The sequence below is a fragment of the Halichoerus grypus genome, chromosome 10 (assembly GCF_964656455.1).
Source record: "Halichoerus grypus chromosome 10, mHalGry1.hap1.1, whole genome shotgun sequence".
Classification (NCBI taxonomy): Eukaryota; Metazoa; Chordata; class Mammalia; order Carnivora; family Phocidae; genus Halichoerus; species Halichoerus grypus.
In genome coordinates, this window is record NC_135721.1 from 28,833,210 (window position 1) to 28,859,970 (window position 26,761).

At 41.3% G+C, this 26,761-nt stretch overlaps 1 protein-coding gene across 6 annotated transcripts in view; it reads left to right on the forward strand.

The window, feature by feature from the left end:
* The window catches only part of CRIM1 (cysteine rich transmembrane BMP regulator 1), a 183,664-nt gene that overhangs the window by 54,283 nt on the left and 102,620 nt on the right, over positions 1–26,761 (forward strand). The window lies entirely within an intron of this gene.

Genomic DNA, 26,761 nt, shown 5'->3' on the forward strand with positions numbered 1-26,761 from the left:
CACGGCCTTCTCACATAAGCTGGAAAGGACAGTCGTGAGGCCAAGAGCAATGGGTTTCTGCGCTGTGCTCCGAGGCAGGGCCTCCCTGAATGGCTTGCTGTTTCAGAGGAAGCCTCGAACCAGAAAGCAGACAGAGTCCCACACAAGAACAAATGTCATATAGCATTGGGTACCTACATGCACATACAAATAGATGCACTCACGACTTAATGCATTCGGTGCCCTAGTATTTTAAACTTCTCGAGTCTTTAGCACTGTATTCATGTTATATCATCTGTATGTGGTTTGGGATCTTCACCTGGTTTTTCAGCTGCTTGAAGATGTTTCTTCAAGAGTGTCTTCTGTGGCGGAGCCGAGAACATAGTTTAATTAAAGTACCTATAAAGTGCATGTATTTCGACATGGGTGCTTTATTTCGGCTCTGTTGCAGCCATATTTGTCACTTCTCACCAGTGAGAGCTCACTGAAAACTTTGGGGAATGGAGCAGTGACATCTGCCATCCCATTAACTTAAATACTCCTATCAAAACAGTAAGCTGGGGACATTTTCACATTTCCATGTTTTCTCAGCTTTACATCCAATAAGCTTTTCCTGAGATTTTTAATAATATGAAACAGCATCCCCTAGCTGTTCTTTTCTTGTAGAAGTTGAGTTTGGTAGCCTCTCTTGCTGGTGGTTACCTTAGCCGCTCCATGCTGCAGTCCGCAGGCTTCAGTGTCACCAATGCCCGTGGGTCATTTGTGGGGTTCTGACATGAAAAAGGAAACAATACTATTATGCACAGATTTAACAGACTTAAAAGTAGCTTTAAAAGTAGTTCCCAAAAGCCATCAGACTCACAAAGCTGTGTTTTGTCCAAAGTTTGTAGATGGAATGTATTTATCCTATAAACTCACGTTGAAGGGGATAATCGTCTGCCCTTAGCTAATGCCTGTGTAGTTTCCCCTAATTCCTGCATTCATTCATTCCTTTAACAAATACTTATTGAGCACCTGCTCTGTGTCAGACATGGTGCTACATACAGAGTGAACGAGACAGACAAGGTCCCCGTCCCCTTGAGCTTTCAGTCTTATGGGGAAAATAAATAAAAGCCATAAATCAAAGTATATAAGTGCAGTTCGATAACAACAGAATGCCAAGACCAAGGTAGGATGGTTTGAGAAAATCTCTCTGAAGAGATGATGTTTAAGTTGGACTGAAAGTTAAGAAGGAGCGAGCTGTGCAAGGAGCCTGGGGAAGAACATTCCAGGCAGAGTGAACCGCATATTCAGCAACCCGGTGTGGGAAGGAGCTTTGTGAGCTGGGAGGCTAAGGGTCTTAGTGGGCTGTAGGTAGTGAGTGAGGGTGGGAAGAGCCACCCAAGGGGACGTTAGAGAGGTAGGGAGGGACGAAGTCAAATAGACTTATAAGGGCAGGAGTTTGGATTTTATTCTAAGTATAATCAGAAGCCATTGGAAGGTTTTAAGCTTCAGACAGAGATGATAGGATGCCCTTTTTAAGATCAGCTTGGGCTGCTCTGTGGAAAATGTCTTATAGGAGGAGGTTGGAGTGGAACCAGGGGACTGGTTAGGGCACTGAAGAAGGAGAGCCAGGAGGGTGATATGCAGCCAGACCAGGGATCTGCCAAGAAGAGTTGGAGAGAAGGGAGGGGATTCCATGTGTCTTTTGGAGGTATAGTTACAAAGTCTCAACTTGATTGAATTTGGGGGTCACATTAGGAGGAGGATTCCATGTTGGACCCCAGGCTACTGCCTTGAACAGCTGGTATCATTTCCTGAGATGGGGAAGACTGAGCAAAAACTGGGTGGAATCAAAATTAGCCTTCAAAATGCATCAAAGTATACCAGGGGGTAGAGGTGATTTTGAGTTCTTCTCTCTATATAGTGATGACATTTGGAAATTAAGTCATTAAAGTCTTACACTGTCTGGAACACATGAGCAAAATTCCAAAGATTCCAACTTGGTGGCTCTTGGTGGCCATTATTCAGCTTGGTCTTCCGGGGACTGGTTTATCTAATCCTTTATCTCTTCCATTTGAGGCTGTGTTTTTCTCTTTGACTTTGGTGAATGCTTCTGTTTCTTCTTTCCCAGGGATGTCAACAAAACCCACACCCCAATCTGCTTAGCTTCCTTTTAAAATTGTTCACAGATTCTTTTTTTTAAGTTTATGACAACATGTATCTCCTCTCTTGAGCATGATTATTCACACCCTAGAATCCCAGGCCAGCAGAGGGAATTGCGAGTACACGCATCACTTCTCAGGCGCGCTTCTGAGCTTTCCGTGAGGAAACCCCATTCTGTTAAATTCCTTCTCCCACCTCCTAACCAAAAGACCTCTGTTTGGATGTGGTGGGACCTCTGTGGATGTGTACTTAACACCATATTTTACTCTCCTGCATGCCTGCCTGTTTCCCCTGAAGGCAAAGACAGGGCTTGGCCCCTTGAAGGTAATAAATGTCTCATGACTGAAAACATGATGGATTAAGAGTAAATTATAAGAGATCACTCATGAAATACGAAAAATTGGGCTTTAACTTGTAGCCATTGAAGGTCCACTGCAGGCTCGAAATCAGAGGGGGTCAGAATAGAATGTAATAAGGAGATGCTCTAAATAGATTGGTCATCAGAAAGTATCCTTAAGTATAAAACACATTCAGAATTTGGAAATACTTCAGGTCATGATGATGAATGTTAATTATCATTGACCTGATAAGGAGAGAAGTGTGTCCTTATTGGAGATTTCTAGATGATAGAAACCAGGACAGTCACTCACACTGTAATACTCTCTATTTGTCCTCTGAAAGGAAGAGACATACTAAATTTAGTATTTTTTGACCTGTCTTTGATTTTACGTGGGCCTAATTTCACTCAAGCTTACCCTTTCGGCTCTAGTCATACTTTATTTCGGTATTATTGCTTGCCCATTTTTCCAAAAACAAAGACAAAATCATAGTTGCTGTATGCAGTTGGAAGAAACCCTGGCACAGATCCTCCAGAAACCAAAGAGAGAAATTATTAGCAATATCCAGACCAGTAGCTGACTGGCTCCGATTCTCCCTCCCATGACCATTCCTGATTAATGGGAGAATCTGTTCTGCAGTTGAAAGCTGCTTTCCCGAGCCCAGTCTGTCCTGGCTTCAGCACATGGCCAGCTGCACAGTGAAAGCCCCTGCCAGGGCTCCGTCTCTGATCCCACCCTCCACAAGTCAGATGCGGTGGTCAGAGAGCACAGAGGCGGGGAGAGCATCCAAGTCAATTTAGACGTTTCCGCTGAGAACAGAGACCCAGCACCCTCCAGTCAGAAGCCCTTCACTCACACCGGACACTGTGTCCCCTTCAGAAGTACGCAGTTCTCCTCTGAATATGTTGCAATTCTTCCTTCATTCTTTCGTTCTTGATTTCTGTCCAGGCCACTTAGCTCCTGTGTCTGTAGTGATTAATTTGCTCTGGAACTTTTCCTGACATCCTTTTCTTCACCCTTCCTCTGGCTCTCCTATCATCTCTTCCTCCACACCTCTTCTGATTTCTGTTTGTCTTCCGTCATCCCACCATTGTGTTTCCCCCTCCTTTACTCTGAAATAGCCTTGTATGTCAGCCTATTTCCAGCAATATTAACACACCCCCCCTTTTTTTTTTTTTACACCAACCTAAAGTATTAACCAATTTAACAAACTCAGTGCACTTTATGGCGGCATAAATAACAAAATACTATTGCAACAGGCCGTATATTTAATCTACCTTTCTCTCTCATTTTCCTTATTCTGGACTCCGTCTATTTTATTTCAGGGGCCTGTTATCTGAGTAGAGTGTGGAATCCTTGTAGGGTCTTCAGAGCACAGAACTATCTCCACTGCATCTATAATACCTTAAAAACGTAATAGGAAGATGCAGAAAAAAATTTCACAGTTCAACTCTTACCTAAGGAGATTTTAGTGCAATAAACATTCACATATACAACAATGAATAATGTATAGTCCTAGCTCAGGGTATTTCCAGTTTTCTTGGGGAGCCAGGCATGAAAACAATTTACCAAAATAGAAGGTAGGACAAAATAAGTACTTTTATAATTTAGAGGTACAGGAAGTCTGTAAGAGTGCTGAGAGAGAAGTGATATTCTGACTGGGAAAGTCAGGGATAATGTTCCCTCCCAGCGAAGGTGGCATTTTATTGAAGCCTTGAAGGTTGGACAGGATTTCAGTAGATGGAGAAGAAGGACAAAGGGATCTTGAGACCAAGGAGGAGGTGGTGGGGGTGGAGAAGAGCCGTGTGTGCAGGGGGGAATGCACAGATGCTGGCATGGCTTGGAGTGGTGTGCACACTGCACAGAAGAGAGGACTGACTCCACTTTCTAAAATGTTGCAGCCAAAGGAACAGGATAGGTTAAATTGTAGCCTGCAGCTACTGTAAGATCTAAAGGGAGAGTGTTGTTTACCTGTGACGTGTCAGGGACTTGAGCATATTTATAAAACAGAAGGGAAAGGACTAGCAGAGAGCAAGAAGTTCCAAGATACAACGCAAGAGTGCAAGGCCCCAGACAGCACCATAGACTTTCCTTTGGTTCCTAACTTCTAGACCTTTCATGTGTCAGCTCTTCGTCTGCCCTGTCCAGCCTCCCTTTACCGCGCAGCACAGAAATGTTTTGAAGCTGCTACCCCAAGGAATCGGCCCCAGAAATGAGGTAAAGTTGCCTTCACTCAATAGGAAATCACATCTACAACTTCCCACAACTGTGTTGGTAGAGTTCAGAGAACTGAGGTCTGTCTGGTTTGAAAGTTTGTTTCTGTTGGGTTCCCATTTCTGTTGTGACTTTGGGTAAATCATTCAACCTCTCGGAGCCTTCCTTGCCTTATCTGTTAAAACAAGATGGTGACCCTGGACCGCGTCCTAGGCCGCTGTGCTGCACTATTTGAAGGTGGAGTCACATCCAGTCTCTGTCCTTTCTGTCTCCTCTCTTCCCCACACTTCCCTTCCTCTCTCCTGCTCTGGTTCTTAACCTGACTTATCCTGATGCTAGCCCTGCAATAAATATAAGTGGATATTGCTATTTCAACACTAACATATTTAAAGAAATTTTCTTATGATTCAGTAAGAAGCTGAGTGGTTTATAGGCTTTCATGTCCAAGAAGAAGGTATCCTAAAGTTTAAAATTAAGGTTCTGGTCATCCATACGTTTGTTAACTATTTGGATGACATGGTTATTTTGTCGAGGGAGGACCTCCTCTGCAACGTTAAAAGGCATATATGCTTTGTTGGTTTCATTAGTAACTTTGTCCTTTTGATTTGCATTTCGTCTCTCTTTGAAAAATTGGGTTTGATGTCAGGATGAGCACATGGTTCTTGAGGTACTTATGTTAATATTATAGTCTCCTATTTGCATTATTGCCACTTGAAATGGATTCACTGGCATCCCAGAATAGATAGTTTCGATACTGGTTAAGGCTGCACCCGGGCCATTCGCATTCCACATTCTTTGTAATGTGCCAAGTGCTTGGTGCACATACCTTATTTATCATGTTGCAGAGACGGAATGCACTGATTTTTCAGGAGGTCTTTGCCAGGGGAGCCAGCTTTTCTAACATTGCTTTCCATATCCCTGAAGCTGATGTTAGAATCTGAGCATACGGTTTCATTTTCTTTTCTTTGGAGCCAGTTATTGAAAGATGAGACATGCATGAGGAAATAAATCGAAAAAGGACTTTTGGTGATATTCTGACGCGGCTGCTCTGGGCAGCACATCTGAAATGCCTGGAACGCCGCAGTCCTGTACAGTGGTCCTATTCACTGGTGAGACCAAGAGATGGTGGCAGCTCATAAATAATCTTAATTTATACCAAAGTGGTGGCATTAGAGCCCATTGAGCTGATTGATTTCTTTGTTCCCCTGACCTACAACGTTAAAGTTCCGTTCGGTTCTCTGCTTATTTTAAAAACTTCACTTAACTTCTGATTCTTATTTCCTCTTAGTCTTATTGTTTCCTGTCTTTGTGTTTGCTTGAGGCTTAACTCACACGCAGCCTTATTCTCTCTCCAACTTCCTGTCCTCTTTCTTCTTCTCCTATCTTGTCTTGCAGATCTTCCCTGCTTAAAATGTTCTCTTGCCCATCAGCAAACTATATTAGTTTAGTTCATTTGCCTAAAAACAGATCTCTCATTCCTGAAATTGGGAATTATGTGGGAAAATAGGATGTAATAATAACTAACATTTATAGCATGCTTGCCAGGTACCAGATGTCACCAGGCACTTCATATGAATTATTTTTTTTTGGTAAGTCCTGAGAACCTCATGAAATAAGTTGCCCAGGGTCACACAGCCAGGTAGAGCGAAGACCGGAACCCAGATGGTTCCATGTTCTTAGCTGACTCTTACTTCATTGCCTCAGCTGTTCAGCCCGTCGAGGTTTAATGATCACCGGTGAGGTCAAGACATCATGCTAGACACACAGACACTAGAACTGTAGCAGAGACCCTTCCTTCCTCTTGCAGTACGGGACCCTAAGTGTCATGTGCGAGGTTTGTGTGGGTACTTCCATTATACCTATGTCTGACGGTGTCGAAGTCTTCACCTCTGCGGAGCTGAGGTTTGAAGGGTAATTAAGAGTTTGACAACTAGGAAGGAAGAGAAGGCATAGAAACATGAGAGAGGAGAGGATGGGACGTTGAGGGCGCAGTGAATCTCATTGTAACTGGAGCAAGCATGGGTCCTACAATAGTGGAGAAGGGGGCAGGAGGTGGCGATGAGGCATGGGGTTGGTCATGCCCAGATGCCAAGAGCTTCAAGTGCCATGATAAAGAGTTTGGACTTTCTTCTTCAGTCATTAGGAAGCTGGTACCGCCATGCCGAGTTTTCCTTCTTGAATGTCTCCTGCCGGTGTTGCCTCGTTCTATGGAAGCCACTGGAGATCCTAGGAGCTCCATGGCGTCTGACGTCAGCAGCTGAGATCAGCTGAGGGGACAGTTTATTGCTGTGGCATTGTAAAAACTAGTGTTTTCATGCAATCTTTTGATCCTTTGTCCTCCACAACTACTATGAAATTAAATCCAAAGCTATAAACAGAAACCTAATTTCAATTCTTACGTTTTTTTGTTTTTTTTTTTAAGATTTTATTTATTTATTTGACAGAGAGAGCGGGAGTAGGAACACAAGCAGGGGGAGTGGGAGAGGGAGAAGCAGGCCTCCCGCCAGGCAGGGAACCCGATGTGGGGCTCGATCCCAGGATCATGACCCGAGCCCAAGGCAGACACTCAACGACTGAGCCACCCAGGTGCCCCAGTTCTTATGTTCTTAACTTGTAAGATTAATACAGAGATATTTTCCAAAGAAGCTTTTATGTAAGATTAAATGTATGTAAGATTAAATGTAAAAGTTTTTATGTAAGATTAAAAGTTAGGGTTTGTTTCTCCTAATTAAATTTTTTCTTTTTTTGAGAAATTGCACATTTAAGTGATGTTATGAAGAAGTATTGGGATATTGTTGACAAGCTGTAATCAGTGTGATTTAAAATGTTTATTAACTTCTGTTAATTACTGTTTAAAATTAACCTTCAAAAAGCAAGCAGCATCTTTCTTAATGGCTTTTTTTGTTTGTTTTTTTTTCAAAAACCCATTTTTATTAGTCATTTTTCTGGTGTTAACAAGGTGACTAGATATGGACCCAATTATTTTTTTTTTCATTTTAAGCCCATTCTTTCCTACTTTCAGTCAGAAAAACAATCAGTAAGTTATGAACATTTCCGTCAGATTGCAAATATATTGCCCTTGCTTACTCACAGAAAGGGAATTAGCAAACTGGCAAAAATCATAGAATAGAATATGGTAAGGTATACCTCCCATTGAGTTTCTTAGGTGGGGACTATTTAAAACAAAATCAAGTGGGTTTTAAAATCTAGAAGATGTTCTGCTTTCAGCAATAGCCTGGCAGTCCAGGCACTTGTCCTGGTGAGGCCGCCCTTGAACAGCGGATGGATGTTATTCACGTTCCTTTCTTCCTCCCTCCCTCCCTCCCTTCATTCCTCTGTCCTTCCTTTTTTTGTTTTTAATTGCCTTCAGTGTTTATAGCACTTTTCTTTTGAATGCCTTTGGTAATAACAAACTTTGATTTTTTGAAGTTGGATTTTATTTTGGGAAATAACCAGAAGGCCTATGGAGTCCTAGCTTATTAATGTAACAGGTGAGCACTTTGGGGAATTCTGTTTTTGCTAAGATTATATGCTAGAACTATTAGGCACTGAGGCTGATTTTTATTGTGTATCTCATGAACTGCTTTTAAAGAAAACATCAAAAGGGACATTACAGAAACGTGTTGAGAAATGAAAGAATTGGAATAACTCTATAACTTCCTGAGGTGACTTTCTGTGCAGAACAACATGATTTGAATGTAGTAAGTCCTGTTATTTTGTTTCTTGGGGGCTTTGTCCCTTTAATTTGCTGTCATATTTTATGCATTAAATATAGTTAATATTTTTTAATTCAAAAAGGACTTTAAGCTGCATTAACAGCTCTGTTTTTAATTTGAACATTAGTTCGTATATTACTGGATATGTGAAGATGTACCTGTTAATAGGGGACCCAGTAAATAGAAGGTGTCAGGGTAAACTTTTTTTCCTAAGCATAAATGAATGGTTGTAAGTGCCATTTGAAATTCTGAATATCTACAAGATTGTTGGATTTTGGTAACTGTGCAGTCTGAGAAGCTTTGCTCTCAGTAATTGCGAGAGTTTATTCTATTCGCTACTATTCCTCCTCTGATTCACCCTTAAGTAGTAATTTACTCTTGAGGAAAGGGGAAAGCTCTGTTCTTGAGGCCATTATGATACGAAAGGTTTGGTTTGTTAGTGACATTACCTATGATGTGACACCTGAGGCAAAATATTTTAAATAAGGCAGTGTAAGTCGGCTTCATGAATTATCTACTGCTTCTCTCTTGGTTCCTCCCCCCAAAATTAATGATGCCATTTTTATTCTTGTGATTTTCTCCCTGCAACTCCCTAAGTGCTCTGTTAGATACTTGGGAAATGGTTGTTCTCTCCAGGATCTGCCCTGTTACTGCTGTGAGTTAGTGATGGGTCTCCGACTAAAATTTGTTCTCTGGATGCTTGTCCATTGTCTTTCTTTGTGATATTTTCTCAGCTGCCTGATTGAATATATCCACCCCAAGGACTGGTTACAGAAATATTGCAGTGCATTATCCAACCTAAGCCTTTTTTTATTTTCTTGCAAGTGAGCATTTAAGCATATAAATAATACATATTATAGAAACAATATTTAGAGCACTGGGTAAGAAAGGAATTGCTTTCATGCTAGAGTATTATGCAACTTTGACAATGGGATCTCTTCATTTTCTGAATCAGAGATTCTTGCGTACTTTAGAATTCATTTCAGTACACTATAGACCTTTAAAAATTACAAATAAGTTGAGGTGGGTTTTTTTTTGAGAACTGACTTGGAGAATTTCATTGTACTTCATAAGGTAACTGGTGTCATACTGGAGTCCTGAGCCAGAGTCCGTCAAGATTCATTGAACCACATGCCCACAGAAGGCTTTTGATAGAGCATGTTTTTAACTTTAAAATAATTACCTTGCTGATCTGGAGACCTCTGAAAAGTCCATAAAGTTAATTACACCATGAGACACACCCTCTGCTCAGCTGCTTAAACACTATCAATATTACAGGGTTCCTTTGTTAAAATCAACGTGGTTGAACTACAATATTATAGTAGTACGCAGTTCATTGTGTGCAGGCATTTATTTATAAAGTAAGATGATAGTAGTAACTACACAGTTGTTAAAAAGTTCAGGACTTTTTGCTCTTGTATCATTAAGATAGGGAGGCTTTGGGAACTTGGTACATTTTTGCATACTTTGGGTTGGTGCTCCCTGACAATTGTCCTAAGTTATTTAGTCCATTGCCCTTGTATCATATGATTCTTTGACTTTACGTTGTTGATTTGATTCTGTGACTTATAAAAAGATCTAAGAACCTTTTGTAAGTGTTTTAAGGTCAGCAGTTAATGATAATCAGAGTTAACAAGAGCTGCTTACTTACGTGCCAGATATTAGTGTAAGCACGTGACATGTATTACTTAAAGCTCTCAACAAACCAGTGAGGTGGAGACTTTTATTATACAGGTGAGGAAACTGAGCTAGGAGAAGTTACCCAGGGTCATACACTAGTAGTAAGTGGTAGAACTTAGATAGGTAAGTGGGTAGGTAACTAGATAGACAGGTAGACAGATAGGAAAAAGTAGAGATGTTAAGATCAGTAAGGGGATATTAGTGAGAGAGATAATAGTTCACTGGCTGCCTGCTATGGTCTAGGCATTTTGTTGGGCAGTGAGGAAACAAACACAAGACTCTAGTCCAGCCCTCATGGAAACCACATTTGGTCATGGAATGTCAAAATATAAGTAATTAATGATGCAATGTGAATATTCTATAAAATTGATTTGTGTATGAAGTCTATAAAAATAGACTAGAGGAAGGAATCAGACTTGTGAAGGAGACTGAGGTGAAGGGATATTTCACAGAGGAGATGACTTTTGTTTGAACACAACTAGAATGCTCTTCGAGGACAAAGACCATGTGTTCCCAACTTTGTGTCTCCAGATCCCTAGCAAAGCGCCGGGAGGTAATGAATGCTCAGTAAATGTTGGACAGATAAATGGGGCAGTCTGGCCAGCGAAGCAGATGTGGGGGAAGAGCATTGGAGGAGATGCCCTGCTTCCTCCACTCCTTGCCCCATTGAAAGCATGGGGGCAAATGGACACGTGTTGTGCTCTTCTGAGATAGGACTGTGGGTGTGTCATTGGGAAGTGGCATGTTTGGGATTGTGACTGTCATCCTTTCACTTGGACCGCATCCCCTGGTGGGAATAGTCCCTACTCCCAACCTCCTCAGAACACCTGCTTTGAATCCTACCCGTATTTCAAGGCCTTGGTGAAAACCACACTTCCTCCATGGAGCTTTCCCAGCAACTGCCATGCAGGTACTCTCTCCTTTCTCAGAGTCCCAGCACTCTTTGTCTCTGCCACTCATTTGCCGCTTAATAACCTGTTGTCTTAGGTCACCTCTTTAATTATTATCTGTTGTTTAAATTTTCTTGTGTTGTTCTCCAATTCTTACTGTGAAAAGAATCTCAGAAATCATCTGCTAACCTTCCCATTGATAAAGAGGAACTGGAAGCCCAAAGAGTTGAAAAGAATTGTACAGATCAGATAAGCAGTTAGACTGAGTCTACCCCCAGAGCCTGATCCATGCTATCTGGGTACTCTGCTTTCTCCTGAACTCGATAGTAAGTTTGTGGAGGCGAGGAACCGTGTATCACACTTAGTGTGGACCAAGTAGGTGCCCAGAGACATTTGTCAATGAAAGAATGAATGCCACTTGGGCTCTCTGACTGATGTAAAGATAATGTGGTTCCCAACTTATAAAATAACATCTGGGGGATAAGAGTAAGACCTCAGCATTAGATAATGTTTGTTCAGAAATAATATCAGAAGAGCAACTACTGGATAGTTTTCCTGTTAATTTCACCAGGACTACTGTTAAAGATGGCCAGTTGATTCATTGTTTAAAACTCACTTGAACAACTCAGTCAGCTTTATATATTTCTGACAGTTTAAACTTAGGTTGCTTATTTTTAAGTTGTGATTAGAAGTTAGTCTAAGTTATTTTCCAATATAAAAAAATAGTTTTCTTAATTTAATAATTTTTGCTTCACAGTGACATAATTAAGGATGGAGATTAGATCCCGCAGTGCCCTTGGAATTGCTAAGTGAGAAATCCTTCTCTGACTCAAAAGGAGGCTTACTGGTGACAAACTCTGCTGTCCCCAACATTCTTATCAGAGATTCAGCTGAGGTGGAGCCTTCTAAATGCATTCTTAAGTGGGAAGTGAGTGAAAGAGTTAGGTATGAGGTTATTGCTAAATAGGAATAGCCATGACTTCTACAGGATTCATTACAGAGAAACCAACACAGTAGACCCTTGTGATTCATTGATTTAACATTCACAAATTCAGTTATTCATGAAACAGTGACCCAGAAGATCCGTGACATGTAGTAATTTGTCATTTGAATCAGGTGTGCCGTGAAGTACCTGTGCCAGGAGCAAATCGCTTGGCTGGTAACAAACCAAAAACCCAGTAGGTTTTTAGCTCATTGCCACGTGTGTAGGAAGTTGTGAACTGGTCAAAACTTCTTTCTTTCTAAAAGAAAACCAGGAGGAAGAGGAGTAAAGAAGTCCTAGAAAGTAATGGTTCCTTACCAGAAAACAGAAATCTGGGACAAATTAAAAAGCTGGTGTGCTGTATTTGGCAGTAGATTGAATCTCTGAAATACAAAAACAGGGAAGAGCAGTTCCTAGAAATGCTTCCGTACGTGTTCCGGCTGGTGTGTTACTGCATTTTCTGGAGCAGCTGTGGCACCATGCACCAATTAGTGTGTGCAGAGACCTCGAGAATTATCTCTTATGGAAATCCTGAGTCTGTATTTCCATGCCTTTTTTGTTTTTTGGGGTTTTTTTGGAGGCCCAGTGTGACGGAATAGCCTTAAATTGCACCATTAATCTTGCAGATCAGTTGAGATGTCTCAAATCTCCTGTTGCTTAAGGCTTTAAGATCAGGTAGAATTCCTAGCATATATCCATAGCCACTTGTATCAAATATTGTTTTTTATTTCTTTCTTTTTCTTTTTTTTTTTTTTAAGATTTTATTTATCTGAGAGAGAGAAAGAGCATGAGCAGGGGGGAGGAGTAGAGGGAGAGGGAGAAGCAGACTCCCCTCTGAGCAGGGAGCCTGATTTGGGGCTCAGTCCCGGGACTCTGGGATCATGACCCAAGCCAAAGGCAGATGCTTAACTGACTGTGCCACCCAGATGCCCCATCTTTCTTCTTTTTTTTTTTTTTTTCTTTCTTTCTTTTTTAGAAAGGGAGGGAGGAGGAGCAGGAGAGGCAGAAAGAGAATGAGAATCTTAAGCAGGCTCCATGCCCAGCACGGGGCGACATGGGGCTCAGTCTCACAACCCTGAGATCATGACTTGAGCCTAAATCAAGAGTTGGATGCTTAACCAGCTGAGCCACCCAGGTGCCCCAAGAGTCTGTTTTTGTTTCTTAACAAGAACAACATCAAAACACTGTAGAATAGAAATTCACGTATAACCAACCAATAAGCTCCAGAATCGCTAGAGAAAACCTGTGGGATTACTGCTCTCCCTTGTTTATACCTGACCTCCTTTGAGGCTCCCTTTCCCCCTTCCAAGGCAATTTTTTATACTCTCAGGTGTAATATGGGCAAAGGATAGTATTAACAAAAACCCTAAATTCTAAAAAGTGGCTTTTCTGAACATAGCTATGACTTCACAACAGGAAAATAGTAAGAAAAGGAAGTGGGGGAAATGGAGAAGGAATAGAGAAGGCAGACGTTCTCCTCATTGGCTGCAGAAGGGATCCGCGGTTCCTTGGAAAGACTGGACCGGCAGAAGCCTACACTCAGTATGGGGACAGAGTCTGAATATCACAGGTCACACGTATTAGTAGGATTTCAGCCATCACCAGGTGCAGATATCCAGATAAGTTGTGTCCACTGCAAAACCGAGGAGAAGAGCACAGAAGCACTGGTTAACATGTGAGGAAGCCATGGCAGCATGAAGGGGTTTTACAGACAGAGGGCTTTCCAGAACTTAATTCTGAGTTAAAGAGGCTACACCAAGTCAAGATTCTGAAAGCAGATACTCAGCTTCCACATGAGGCTTTCTTCCATCTTGAATGCTGAGAGACACTGTCTGGTATTTATTACCAGCTGCTCTGGTCTTAGAATTTCTACTTTTCTATGACTCGCTTTCATTTTCTGAATGAACTGGGGGAAATTGCCAGAGGTCTAAATAAACTTCCTGGGGATTGGGTTGTTACAGAGGAACCCTGTCTTATGAAGCCCTGTGGTGCTCCACATGGGAGCTCTCTCCTTCCAGGTCGCCAGTCCCAAGTCCCTTGGTGTGCCCAGAGATTAAGTCTTGGTGAGCCTGCCATTCCTCCCATTCCCAGCGTATTTGTTACCTGTGTCTGAGAGGACGAGGTTCTCTGCCTGTATGGCCAAGTAGCCTATCAGCACCTGTGTGGTGGACAGCACCACAGCTACCCTATGACCAGAGGTTGCTCTTCTGACCTTTCTTACGCACTCTACTTAGAAAGGGTTACTTTTGGTTTGGTTTGGTTTGTATATTTAACTGATTTCATAATAAAGGAGCTTTGTAATCAAAATTTTAAGCTACATTCTGAGCAATTTTAAGTATTGCAGAAAAGATGAATAACTGTCAGGGAAAGGTGCAGACTACAGACCAAAGGGCAAGAATGTTTGTATGACCATATGTCTTGGTGGAACCAATGTAAAATTCCCCAGGAGACCTGGCTTCTGGCCCTGCCATGCCATTTGTTAGCCGTTAGCCAAATGACCCCTTGGGCAAATCATTTGGTTTTGCTAGACCACCATTTTTTCCACTTACATATAAGAATTTCTGGCTAAGAAAAATTTTCTTTTCCTTTGACAAGTACACGTCCTGTAGATAGAACCATTCCCACATTTTTATGCAAGGACAGGCATATTAATTCCTCTACTTTCTTGTAATTAAATCCTCAAATCTTCAATCCACCTTTATTTTATACTTTAATTATAGGAAGGATTAGATTGATTTGTTGAAATTAGAACATTTCAAAAGAAGCCTAGGCTTTCTGCTTAAAGTTTGCATGCATAGAAATCTAGGCTCCCTGATGACTAAGGGTTCTCTCTATATAGCCTTGCTTAATTATTAAAATATACAACTTATTACAATGTCTCTTACATGGTATTTGATTATTACTTATTTATGGAGTTGATGAATAAATAAGAATCTTCCAGGTACTTTTAACACAAATAAGCAATACAGACAGGTCCTTACACCTGCCTGTATTGCTTATTTGAGTGTTTCTCAAGTGATTCTTCAGAATGCTGTATTTACTTTTATTCTTTGAAGGGACGTGTACTTCCCTGTTTACACAGTTTATTTTCTTAGAAAAATTATTGTAGAGGTTTCTAGTCCCTGCGTGCCTATAACCATTCTCCTCTTCTTTGCTAGATACAAAATTGTGGCTACAGATATGGCCACCGAGAATAAAGACTGCATTTCCCAGGCTCCCTTGCAGGTAGACGTGGCCATGTGACAAAGTCCAGGCCATGTGAAGGGGGCAGAAGCCATAATGCAACTTCACACAATATACGACTTAGAGTTGTGCCCTTCCCCTTGCATTTTCCTCTCTTTCCACTGGTTGGAAGACTAGATGGACAAGGGCTATAGAAGTAGGTATTGAGGAGCAAAAAAAATGAAAGGAACTTAGATCCCTAGCAACTCTGTGGGGTCTAGTGCCCCACACATAAGACACACAAAGTTAAATTTCATGAGACTCTTATTCCAAATTATCACAAATTCCCAATTATTGGAGTGTGAATTTGTGAGAGTTGATTCATCATGTACTATTTTGGTCCCTTTAATTCATTCTGGTTAGACTTAATTTATGGAGTCAATATGTACTTTGACGTATTTGAAAATATTTGGAACTATGCTATACCCCTGAAACGTGGGAGTGGCTGCACTAAGCACTATGTTCAGTGGCAACAGCCCTAACCTCTCCATGTCATCTAACATAGAGGTCTGAACTGTGTGGCTGCTTTCTCCTGGAGCACCTCTCTGAATTTTATCTCAGGTCTGAGATGGTAGTTCCCCGGGGGCTGCTATCTAATGTATAAGATGGTGGGGGAGGGCCCTAGGTGGTTTAGTCGGTGAAGCTTCCAACTCTTGATTCGGCTCAGGCCATGATCTCAGGGTCATGAGGTCAAGCCCCACGTGGAGCCCCCATTGAGCTGGACGTCAGGCTCCACACTGGATGCGGAGCCTGCTTAAGATTTTCTCTCTCTCCCTCTGCCCTCCCTACCCCCACTTGCACACACACAAGCGAGCACTCTCTTGGGGGGAAAAAAAACGAACAAATGTAGAAGAGGATGAGATTGGCTGGGACCTCTGTTGTTCAGACCCATCGGGTTCATCAAGCATGTCACTATCCTTTTATACCCAGAGCCAGCTCTAGTACCTATCTACAGAGAGAGAGAGAGGGAGAGAGAGAGAGAGAGAGAGAGAGCAGCAGCAGCTGTGCCTGGGCGGGGGGGAGGAGAGATGGTGGTAGAGCTTATAAATGACAAATTTTCAAATAGACATGGTCTAAAGCAGCAGTTCTCAAATCATGGTCCCTGGTCAGCAGCATCAGTAACCTGTGAATTTGTTAGCAATGTACATTCTCAGGCTTCAGCTGAGACCAACTAACTCAGCAACCCGGGAGGCAAGGTTCACAGTCCTCATGCTTTAAAAAGCTGTCTGGCACGCTCAAGTGAGAACCCCTGTTCAAAAGAATGTCAGAAAGCCTGAGAGTGGTAGTTACAATGGCCATATCCTGATGGGAGTACAGAGTCTAGAAAAACTTTCGCTAGAGGAAAACAACCAGGTGGGGAATGAAGTGAGGAAGCACACTCTTCAGAGAGAGGAGTAAGACTAGGCGGGGTTCACATCATGCTCCTGAGAGGAGTCTAAATCCTGTACTCCTTCCTGTGTTTGGTACCTGGAGCCTGTCTGGCCTCTGCTTCTTGGTTCAGGCATTTCATGAGCCAGAGGTGGAAGATTGCCTTTATATTGCTCCATGCACAGACTGTGATTCTTAAATCGCTGGTATTTTTGAGTGGAAAAGGTGCCATAAACCCATGCTGACTACGACGAATAAGGAGGGCTCTTCAACGACCTATCAGTCAGCTCGGCAGGCTGAACCTCCCCTTGCCCTGGAAGAGGGTTTTGAGCCAGGAGCCAAGCCCTTTAATGGCTATGAAGAAAAAAAAAGTAGAATTTCCATGTAAGGGCTACCAAGAATATAAGTGCCTATTTAATAAATTATTTTTTGAAATGCTTTTTCCATTTTGGTAGTTGAAGTTTGAAAAATGTTTGGAGTACTATAATTATCATTTCTGGGAAAAAATACACATTGCAGTATTTTTGTTTTTGCTGCAGGTCAAGTTGTCGTGCGGGATGGAAAGTAAACACGTCCCTTTGCTCAGCTGCAGGTCACATATTTGTAGTCTCTGCGTGCCCTCTTGGCGGTCGTGGTAGATGAGGGTTTATGCCGTGGGTACACAAAGAATACAAAGACGGCATAGAAACGTGGGGCCCTTTCAGGGGCTTGGCCCAGCACAAGGCTGATTAGGAAGCTGTCTGCTGGAGCCGAAGGAACGGTCAGAAGGGTGGGCAGGCCTTCAGAGAAAGAGTTGTGGGAAGGGAATGAGGCTGTTCTGAGAGGCGCTGACCACCAGAGGTGGTCTGCAAGGATGAAGCACTTTCTCACCAGGGAGGGCCTTTAATGGTGTGGGTATAAATGTTGGGGACGGGGGGAGGAGGGCTCTGTATGTTTGTTTTGGGGAGGCAGTCATGACCATTAAATTCCATCTTGTCAATTTGACAACTTGGTAAGCCAGGCCCATCAGCACATCTTGAATGCACAGATAGCTGGGGAAGAATCTCCAGGGAAACCTACCTATACAAGGCAGCTTCCTTCCTTCTCTCCAGACAGAGCAGAGACTGTTTTCTCAAAAAAGTGGCCTTTTTTAAAAAAAGGAATTAATAAAGAAAGTAATAGAAGCTGACAGAGAACCAGGACTTGAGTAAAACTTTCAGCATGCTAAGATGACTGTGTGTGGAGCATGCTAAGGATGTGTGCTTGTGGGGATATAGATGGGGGGGGTGTGTGTGTGTGTGTGTGAGAATCGGCTTCACCTTTATCAAAAAGAGCACTCATGTGATGATCACATCCCTGTCCCAGGCATTGTGTGGGGCATTAGGTTTAAAACAAATTTGAGAGGAGAAGTGAGCCAACATTGAGGGCCTGGGGCATTCCCATGTGTGTGTATGTGTGGATCCATGTATACACACACATCACATGTATACGTTTAACATGAAATATTTTTTATATTTACATAGCATATATATTACATACTTATGTAATATAAAAGAATGTGTATATTCTTTTAATCTCCAAAACAGTCTCATAGAATGAGTATTTTTATGCCCCATTGAACACATAAGTATACTGAGTATTCTGAGGTCAGTCTGACTCAAAGCCTAGACTTTTTGTAATAATTGAGGATGATGATGATGATAAGAGCGATTCTCTTTTGGACACTTAGACGTGCCAGGCAGAGGACTATTTGCAACATATATTATCTCGCTTAAATCTCCTAACAATCCTTTTATAAGGAAACTTTGACACAGACAGGTGCCGGGAAACTTGTCCAAGATCACACAGCCAGTTGTGGAAGAGCCAAGATGTGAACATAGTTTTTTTTCTGGCTCTCAAATCTTGGTAGTAAGCCAGTAGGTAGACTGATTCCCATATAAGAAAGGTAAAATATCTAAAAAGTAACCTCTGTTCAGTGGCAAGCAAGTGGTACAAACAAGTTATTTTATCTTAAGTAATGAAGGGAGGAAGAGAAAGAGGAAATAAATGGCCGAAATAATTTTTTCAAAAATCTACTTCTACATTTTTAGCTACATGGGTTGTGATTTTTTTTTTCCCAAGAATGTGCAAACCCTCGTGAGAACTACCACCTGAACAGTTCAGTAGCCTGCTGTTCTTTATCCCTAGCCACTGTTGTCAGACAAAACAGCAGTATTCTGCAGGGCTGTGTGCCCGTCCTTTATTCACGCTGCTCTGTGCCCCCCCTTACTCTTGATACATCTTTTTTCTTTTTTTAAGAGAGAGAGCATGCGTGAGTTGGGCGGGGCGGGGGGGAGGGGCAGAGGGAGAGAGAGAATCTCAAGCAGGCTGCACACCCAGTGTGGGGCTTGATGCACGGCTCCATCCCACCACCCTGAGATCATGACCCCAGCTGAAATCGAGTTGGATGCGTAACTGCCGGAGTCACCCAGGCACCCCTCTTGATACATTGTTTTGTTCACGTTAAGTATAGTAACTTTTGGGAACTTCCGAAGACCTCCGATTGGCACATAATATTCTTTGGAGTCCTTCTAAAGACTTTTGAAATCCATATACCACCTCTGGGACTCAGGAATTTATTGACAATATTACCGACAATACCTTTGGTTTTCTGTTCCTGGTTTCTTAGTCTCATAAGATCGCATGATCTACTATACTACTAAAACTCTACATTGTTCACAAATCCTGGAGTTTTAAAGAAAAGGACTGGCTCCTCTAATTCAGTAACAATTGTTGGTCCTCCTTAAAGGAGCAGAGACCCAGAGTCCCTGGTTCCGTAGGAAGGGCTCGCAGAACTCCTGCCTGGGGGCCATCCACAGAGGACCACCTACAGGGCCAGCCCCCCATTTCACAGATGAGGAACACCAGACCCTTCCTTCTCTCATCTTTAAAATCTGACGTTTTATTTTTCCAAATCTGTCTCATGATTACACAAAAGAAGAGCCTACTTTGCAGCATCCCTTCCTCAGTGGAGGAAAACTTGAAGTATAGAAAGCAGCCTACCCAAGGTCAGAACCACTCCACAAAATAGAGGCTTTGTTTGTATTCTGTAATGGATGTTGCCTTCCATTTAAACACCCTGGGGAGTTCTTCATTTCTTATGTTTATGCCTCTATGACATTTTCAAACTGTTATGAAGATTCCTCTCAAGATGTTGCTGAACCAACTACACAAATTTAGTTCATTTAAGTTTTCCTCATTAGTCATTTTCCCATTCTCTGATAATTTTCATTTCTTTTTTGTGGGCTTCTGTTTATGGCAAAAAGGGGACGAGGTATTCAGAGAAGTTTATTAGGCAAAATTAGTCTTTTTGAAAGCCATCTTCAGTTCTTTATACGTTTATCCAAACCATCCTGAGGCCTTACTTTATTGCCAGATTTTTAAAAATAAATTCATTGTTACGTTTTGAAAATGTGTTGCTGTGTATGAATATATAAATTTAATTATATGAATGGCAAATCCCTCTGGAAGTAAATTGAATACATGTTCCTGGTGTGAATTAACAGATGATGAAATAAAATGTCTCTGGACTCAGAATTCTAATAACCTTTGGTAAACTGTGATTTAAAATTCAGTAGAACGTACACAGGCCATGTTTGGGATCTAGCTCTTTACTCCCTACCACTTCGGCTATTTTCACTCTTCCCAGGGAGCTCTGATCTTTTCCAAGAAGACTTCAGAGAACCTGTTGATTCAGGTTTCCTAAGAATTAAAGCAACCTTGAATCCCCTGGGAGTGTGAAGTATTGGTGGGGAGAGATGCCTAGAACAGTGGATCAACTTTAGAAAAGTTGGGGGACTTTACAAAATCCTGATACCAGTGGCCCACTTCCAGTAATTCTGGTTGAATTGGTCTGGGTCGTAGTCTTGAGCTTCTGGATTGTTAAAGCTCCCCAGAGATTCTCGTGTGCTGCCAGGGTGGAGAATCACTGTTCTAGCGCTGTGGTTCTCAGACTGCAGTGTGTATGAGAATTGCATGGAGGGTTTGCTCAGATAGATTGCCGGGCCCCTCTCCCAGAGTTTCTAATTCTGTAGGTCTAAGGTCTGTGGAGCCTTAGAATTTGCGTTTCTAGCATATCCCCAGGAGAGGTCGATGTGCCTGTCCATGGCCCATGGTTTGAGAACCATTACTTCAGACAGCTGAATCACCTGGAAATCTTGCTACAATGCAGTTTCTGGTCTGGCCCAAGGGTCTAAGTCTGTGCAGCCTCAACAAGCTCCCAAGTGATGTTGATGGTGCTGGTCCAGGGCCCACCCTTTGAGTAGCAAAGCTCTAATCTAAAGCATTATTTTCAACCCAATTCAGTAAGATCTTGCTTAGAAAAGATGTGTGGTCTGGGAGATTCCTGGAGGTACCATGGGGCTCAGCATAGAGCTTGGGCCATTTGGTGGCAGACAGAAATCTGGAGGGCTCAGTGCTTCTTTGGCATTTGGCCAGCTGCCGTTGGACAGGATGTTTAAACATGCCCTTGTCAATAGGGAACTTCATTGTAAAGATTCCCAGTTTGCTTGGAGGAGTAACACAGTAATTCTCAGCTCTAATCACACAATAGAATCACCGAGGGAGCTATTAAAATAAGTATTTTAATTCCTAGGCCCCTCCCCTAGAAATTCTGATTTAATTGATGTAAGGTGGCATCTAGACAGTGGTATTCTTAAAAGCTTGGGAAGTGATTCTAATGGACAGCTAACATGAGAACCACTAAAGTGTATCTCATGTTGCAGTTTTACAGATAATTTAATTTTTTCTTTATATTTGGCTAATTTATATTCTGTGATGCAAACTAACTTTATTAGGTAATGAAAACAATTTAATTTGGAACTTTCAAGAAACTGCCAAGAAAAGGGCATATGTAGATTCCCTCACTGTTAAATCCTAAATTCAGAGTAAAAGAGAGTGCTGGGAAAGTACAGCTGGTGTTTCTGAACAAGCTGAAATATGAAATATTTCTGGGACTGTATCAACAAGCCTAATTTTTTTCCCCTCGGGGTTATGATTGTGTGGAACAAGTCTTCACCGCGAAGCTTGCCAAAAAAGGTTATGATAAAATCATGGAATGTGAATGAAGAGAATTCACAGTGTAACTTTAAAGGAGTCAGTCTCTAAATTTAAAAATGTAGGGATGACATATGTCTTATATTTGTAATAGAAGTTTTCGGAACAAAATAATGCTGGATACGAAAAGCTCCACCTTTTATTGGGTGATGTCTGCAAGGCCAAGGAGCAAATGAGTTTGGGAGGACAGCTGACCAGAAAGTGTTGAGGACAATACCGAAGACCCTGAACCTCTCTATCTTTGCAAATTAATTTTGCATTTCTATATGTGAGCAAAAGTGTAGCCATTGACTAAATATACAAGTACCAGGAAAGTTGATGAGGAAAGGTGAAGTTTCTTTTGCTTTTGGCATTGTGGACCAGTGGGAAGATTGTAGGCTTTGGAGCCTCTGCCACCTGCTTTGTGACCTTAGCCAAGCTTCTTAACCTCTCTGTGCCTGGCTCCTCATCTGCCAGGTAGACATGAAGATGTTATCTCTGTTCACATGGGGGTAAGAAAAGGGGAGGCACGGTGCCTCACACATAGAAGGTGACCCATTAATAAAGATCGCTTTCATGTCTTTAGCCCAGTCCTGAGAATTGAATCCTTCATAAGAAACACCTGTCAAAATACTTTTCTTGTAAGTCTTTATTGGTATTTTCTCCCTGTGAATTACACCAGTTTAGATTTCTTCTTAATAATTTTGAGGTGTATTTTCTGTTTGGAGAGTTCTTGCCTTAGCACCTTGATTCTTGCTGGTCCCTGCATCTGAGACACTCCCACCCTGCTGTTTGCATGCCTTCTCCTTTCTTTTGTTCAGGCCTCTGTGCAGGTGCCAGCCTCAGTGAGACCTGCCCTCGCCCACCTGGTACACCCGCTTTGCTGATTCTGCTTCGGGACATTTATCACCACCTGACAGCACACTGTGTAGCTCTTTGAGTAGTGTCTTGCTCCGGAATTGTGAACCTAGGAGGGCAAGGACTTGGTTTTATTCTCATCTCGAAGCTCTGTGCCCAAGAACCCCTGGCACATTGAAGTCCTTCAGTAAATATTTGTCAGATGAATGAGTGAGAGAAGGGTGTGAGGAGGGAGATTACCAGCGTGAGATGTAGGGAAAACAGCAGTCCCAGGCTCCTCCCCTCCTTACTCTGTGCTCTACCTACTCAATTCTGTGATTATCAAGTCTGAGCCAAACTTGGCATCCCTTGAAATATCTCTGTGGTTGGAACTCCCAAGGATTGTGTCAGAAAGACCATGTGCTGCCTGAGTGCGTTTGTGTGTGTGAGAATCAGGATAGATTTCAGGAAAAGGACGGAGGGAACACTCAGCAGTGTTGACTTTGTAGTCGGTTGACTGTCTAAATTTCAGTCTGTTTCATGCTGCCTGTTTTCCATTAACAAGTGTGCAGCATTTTAAGGGACATTTTAAGGGATTTTGAAAGAGGAGGAAGGCTTCAGTGTCAGATGTGTGGGACTCTGCAAAAATCAGATAGGATGAGAATCTGGCAATATAATGTTTCTCTCTCTTTTTTTTTTTTCTCCTCCCATCTAGTAGTTTTTGTTTTGGCTTTGGTTTTATTTAAATCTGTGTTTAAGCAGAAAATCTTGAATGTGATTGCTACTTGTAGATCATGATTGTAATTTCCCTGTTGACCTGTGGACCTGGAGAAGATCTACAACTAGCCAACATGGTCACACAGGTTCAAGTGACTAAGATTGATATATACTTTATTGTAAAATCATTCTAATATGGTTGACCCTGTCAATATTTTAAGGGCTAACCTCTTAAAGGAAGATAATTAATATGATGAAAGAAGCTATTTTCTCTTGGTGACCTCTGTTACAAGTGATACTTTCACTTTAATCTTTCTGTACCGGGGGCAGTTTTTGTTCTTTTTTTTTTAAAGATGCCGGTTGCAAAGCGTTGCCAAGGCAACCAGACTGAAAAGCTTGTTAATTAACTTAATTATAATATATAGATTTGTTAGACACCATAGGGAAAGAGTCAGGAGAGGCTTCTTTTCAAGTGGATGAAATTTAAAATTCAGAGGTAATACCAGAAAAACCTTCTAAATGAGGGAAAATACATGTGTGGCTGTAGTGTTCTCCTTATTTTCTTCATGGAAGAGAGATGGAACGGAGGCATAGATGAATAAATGAAATCTACAGGATGAATTAATTTAGAAATGGGGCTGAGAAAAGGAGTATCAGAAAGGCACTTCCTGAGGCTATGGTAACCGTAGTTGGGAAGCCACAGGTGACGACTGGTTGGAGAAGGTGCTGGTGAATAGGGGTTCTGGATAATCCATCGAGACATGAACAGAGGGTTGAAAGAAGAGGAAAGCCAAGAATGTTAACAATTTAAAAAAAGATACAGATCTTAGAAACCTAGATTCTTCGAAAGCATCATTTTACAACTTGCCAAGTCAGTATAATGGGCTTGAATCTTATGCCTGCTAGTCATGGAGTTAACACAACCTTAAAGCTTTAAAGTAAAAACGGTTGGAAATACAAGAAGTTACTGGTTCATAGTGGATGATCTTAATAGATCCTTCTTGGAAATTAAAAAAGAGGAGATGTAAGTGATCTGAATGTCGTAATTAAGCTTGATTTTGTAGATTTGCAAGTTTACATCCAATAAACAGAGAATACATGTTCTTTTCAAATACCCATATATTTTAAAGTTGACCTCAGACCACATGTGTACACGCTTGTGCCAAAACACATACATACACACAAACACAAATTCAAGAAATTAACAGAAGTAGAAAATTGTACAGCCTACATTCTCTGCAACAAAACAATAAAATTATAAAAATTAAAATCAAGAGGAAAGCCAAAAATACTTATGCAGAAATGTAATAGCATTCTTCTATAAAGTCTTCAGTTGAGGGAATCAAAGTTGAATTATAGATTATTTAAGAAATGAGTTTACATTGAGAGTAATGCATATCAAAAAATCAGAATATAACTAAAGCAATATTTGGCCTAAAGTATTAAAATCACAATTGAAATTATTTGCATTTCTAAGAAAATAGAGGCAATAGAAGAGAACTAAGCACTAGAGAAAAATCAGTGAAATAATCTGGAAGACGAAGAAGGAAGAGATTCAAAAACTAACAGAACTGATGAACACATAAACTACAAAGACAGAATGCTTGGTCATAAAACCTGAAATGAATTTGAAAATCTAGATAAATTAGATCTAGATAAATTAGACACTCAGCAGTGTCTGTACAGATGATTCTAAAAGAGGTAGAATGCCTGAAATCTAATAATCAAAACTGTCTCTTCTTCCTTTAAAAAAAAACAAAAAACAAAACTGAGTTCTGATAGTTTCACAATTGGGTTGTATGAAAAATTCAACAAATGCATAATTCCTATGTTATTTAAAATGTTTTACAGCAGAGTAAGGTAGAATGAGAAACAGCTCATTGAACAATTTAGTGTAACGTGGGAACTAAGACTGGATGAGGGCAGTGCACACACACACCCACGCGCACATCAAAGAGCTACAGGTGAGTATTATTCAAGCTTATCAATTTAAAAATCTTCATGTTAAGATCCAGCTGGATCTTTAGAAAGAGGCTTTAAGAAAACAAGGATAATTTTAAATCTGCTAATTGATTATATAATAAATTAAAGGGAAAGTCAATATGATCATCTTGAGAGAAGTTGAAAAAGCACTTAATAAGATCTAATCCTCATTTTTAACATTCCTAAATCCCTTCGGACAGTGGTTCAGACTCTGTCTATATACCTTATCCCATTTGTATTACAAAGGTAGTTCTTAGGAAGTAAATAAATCTCTCAAGGTTTGAACTGCAAAACACATCAGTAGGTGACAACGTTGAGACCGTGAAACATAAAGAGCGGAGTAACTAGGAAGATCTAATATGTTGGGTTATGATGAAAGCGTGTTCTATTGAAGCATGTATTTTAAAAGTCTGATTATACATACCACATATTTTGCAGGATGAGAATGTAATAGAATGTGATACAGAATAAGTTAACTGCAGCACATTAACAAGAGTAGGAATTAAGTGCTATTTGCAATTAATGTCACAGAGCTCTTCTTAGGAGACAGTGTGTTTGCCAGATGAACCATCCACTGAATGTATTTCACAGACTCCATCTCCATCAGTCCCCATGCAATCAAGATTCACTTTCTCCTCCTCGGCACTTTGATTTGTTCTGTCCACACTGATGGGTATCCAAGAGTGGGATTCCTCTTGTGTTCTCTTCTAAAGACAGTTGCTTGGGGTTATCATAGGAAAATAGGATATATGCATTCTCCGTATATCCTACTGCAGCCACACTGGCCTCCTTTCTCTTCTTGGGCATTAGCTGTTTCCTCTGCTGGGACGCTCTTCTCCCAGATAGCTCCATGGCCCTCCCTCTCCCTCCTTCAAGTCTTTGTTCAAACATTGGCTTCTCAGTGATGCCTGTTCTGACCAAATTGCAGCTGTCCCCCACTTCCATGCATTCAGATTCCCCCTTGCTCGGTTCCATTTTCTTTTCCCCATGGTGCTGACACCCTCTGCTACTACACAGTTGGCTCATTTATGATGTTTGTTCTTTATTTTGTTATTTCTCTCCACTGTGCTATAAACTATATGAGGGCAGGAATCTATGCTTGTTCTCTTTATGATGCATCCCAAGGTGCTAGAACAGCAGGTGCTTAATAATTTTTTAATGAATTTACTAGAACTGTGAGTATGAAGGCTTTCCTACAGTGTTCTTTGATTAGCCAGGAAGTAGACAAGGAAGAGGGTCAGTGAAATGAATGATACAGCAATCAAGGTAGGAATGACATGAGGAACACTTGGTTTTGGAAATGGTCTACCTACAAAACAGACTATAATTTTTTGTTTAGAAGACTAAACTAGGTGATCTGGATCTGACCCTGCTTTTGTGATTCTGTATGGGTTTTACTGTAGGAAAGACAGAGCTAATGATAACGTACCACCATTCCACATGGCATCATTTTCACCCAATATTTTCTGAACTTCCCTCATCTACCCCAGAGATCATGGGACTTTGATGATGTGCTTTGGGTTTGTTTCAGCCTTTTCCTCAAGGACATGATGTTGGTGCAGGTTTCTTAAAAGCTTAAACCAAGAGACACCGCTATGGACTGGGGCTCCAGAGGCTAAGGCTTTGCTTGACTTATAT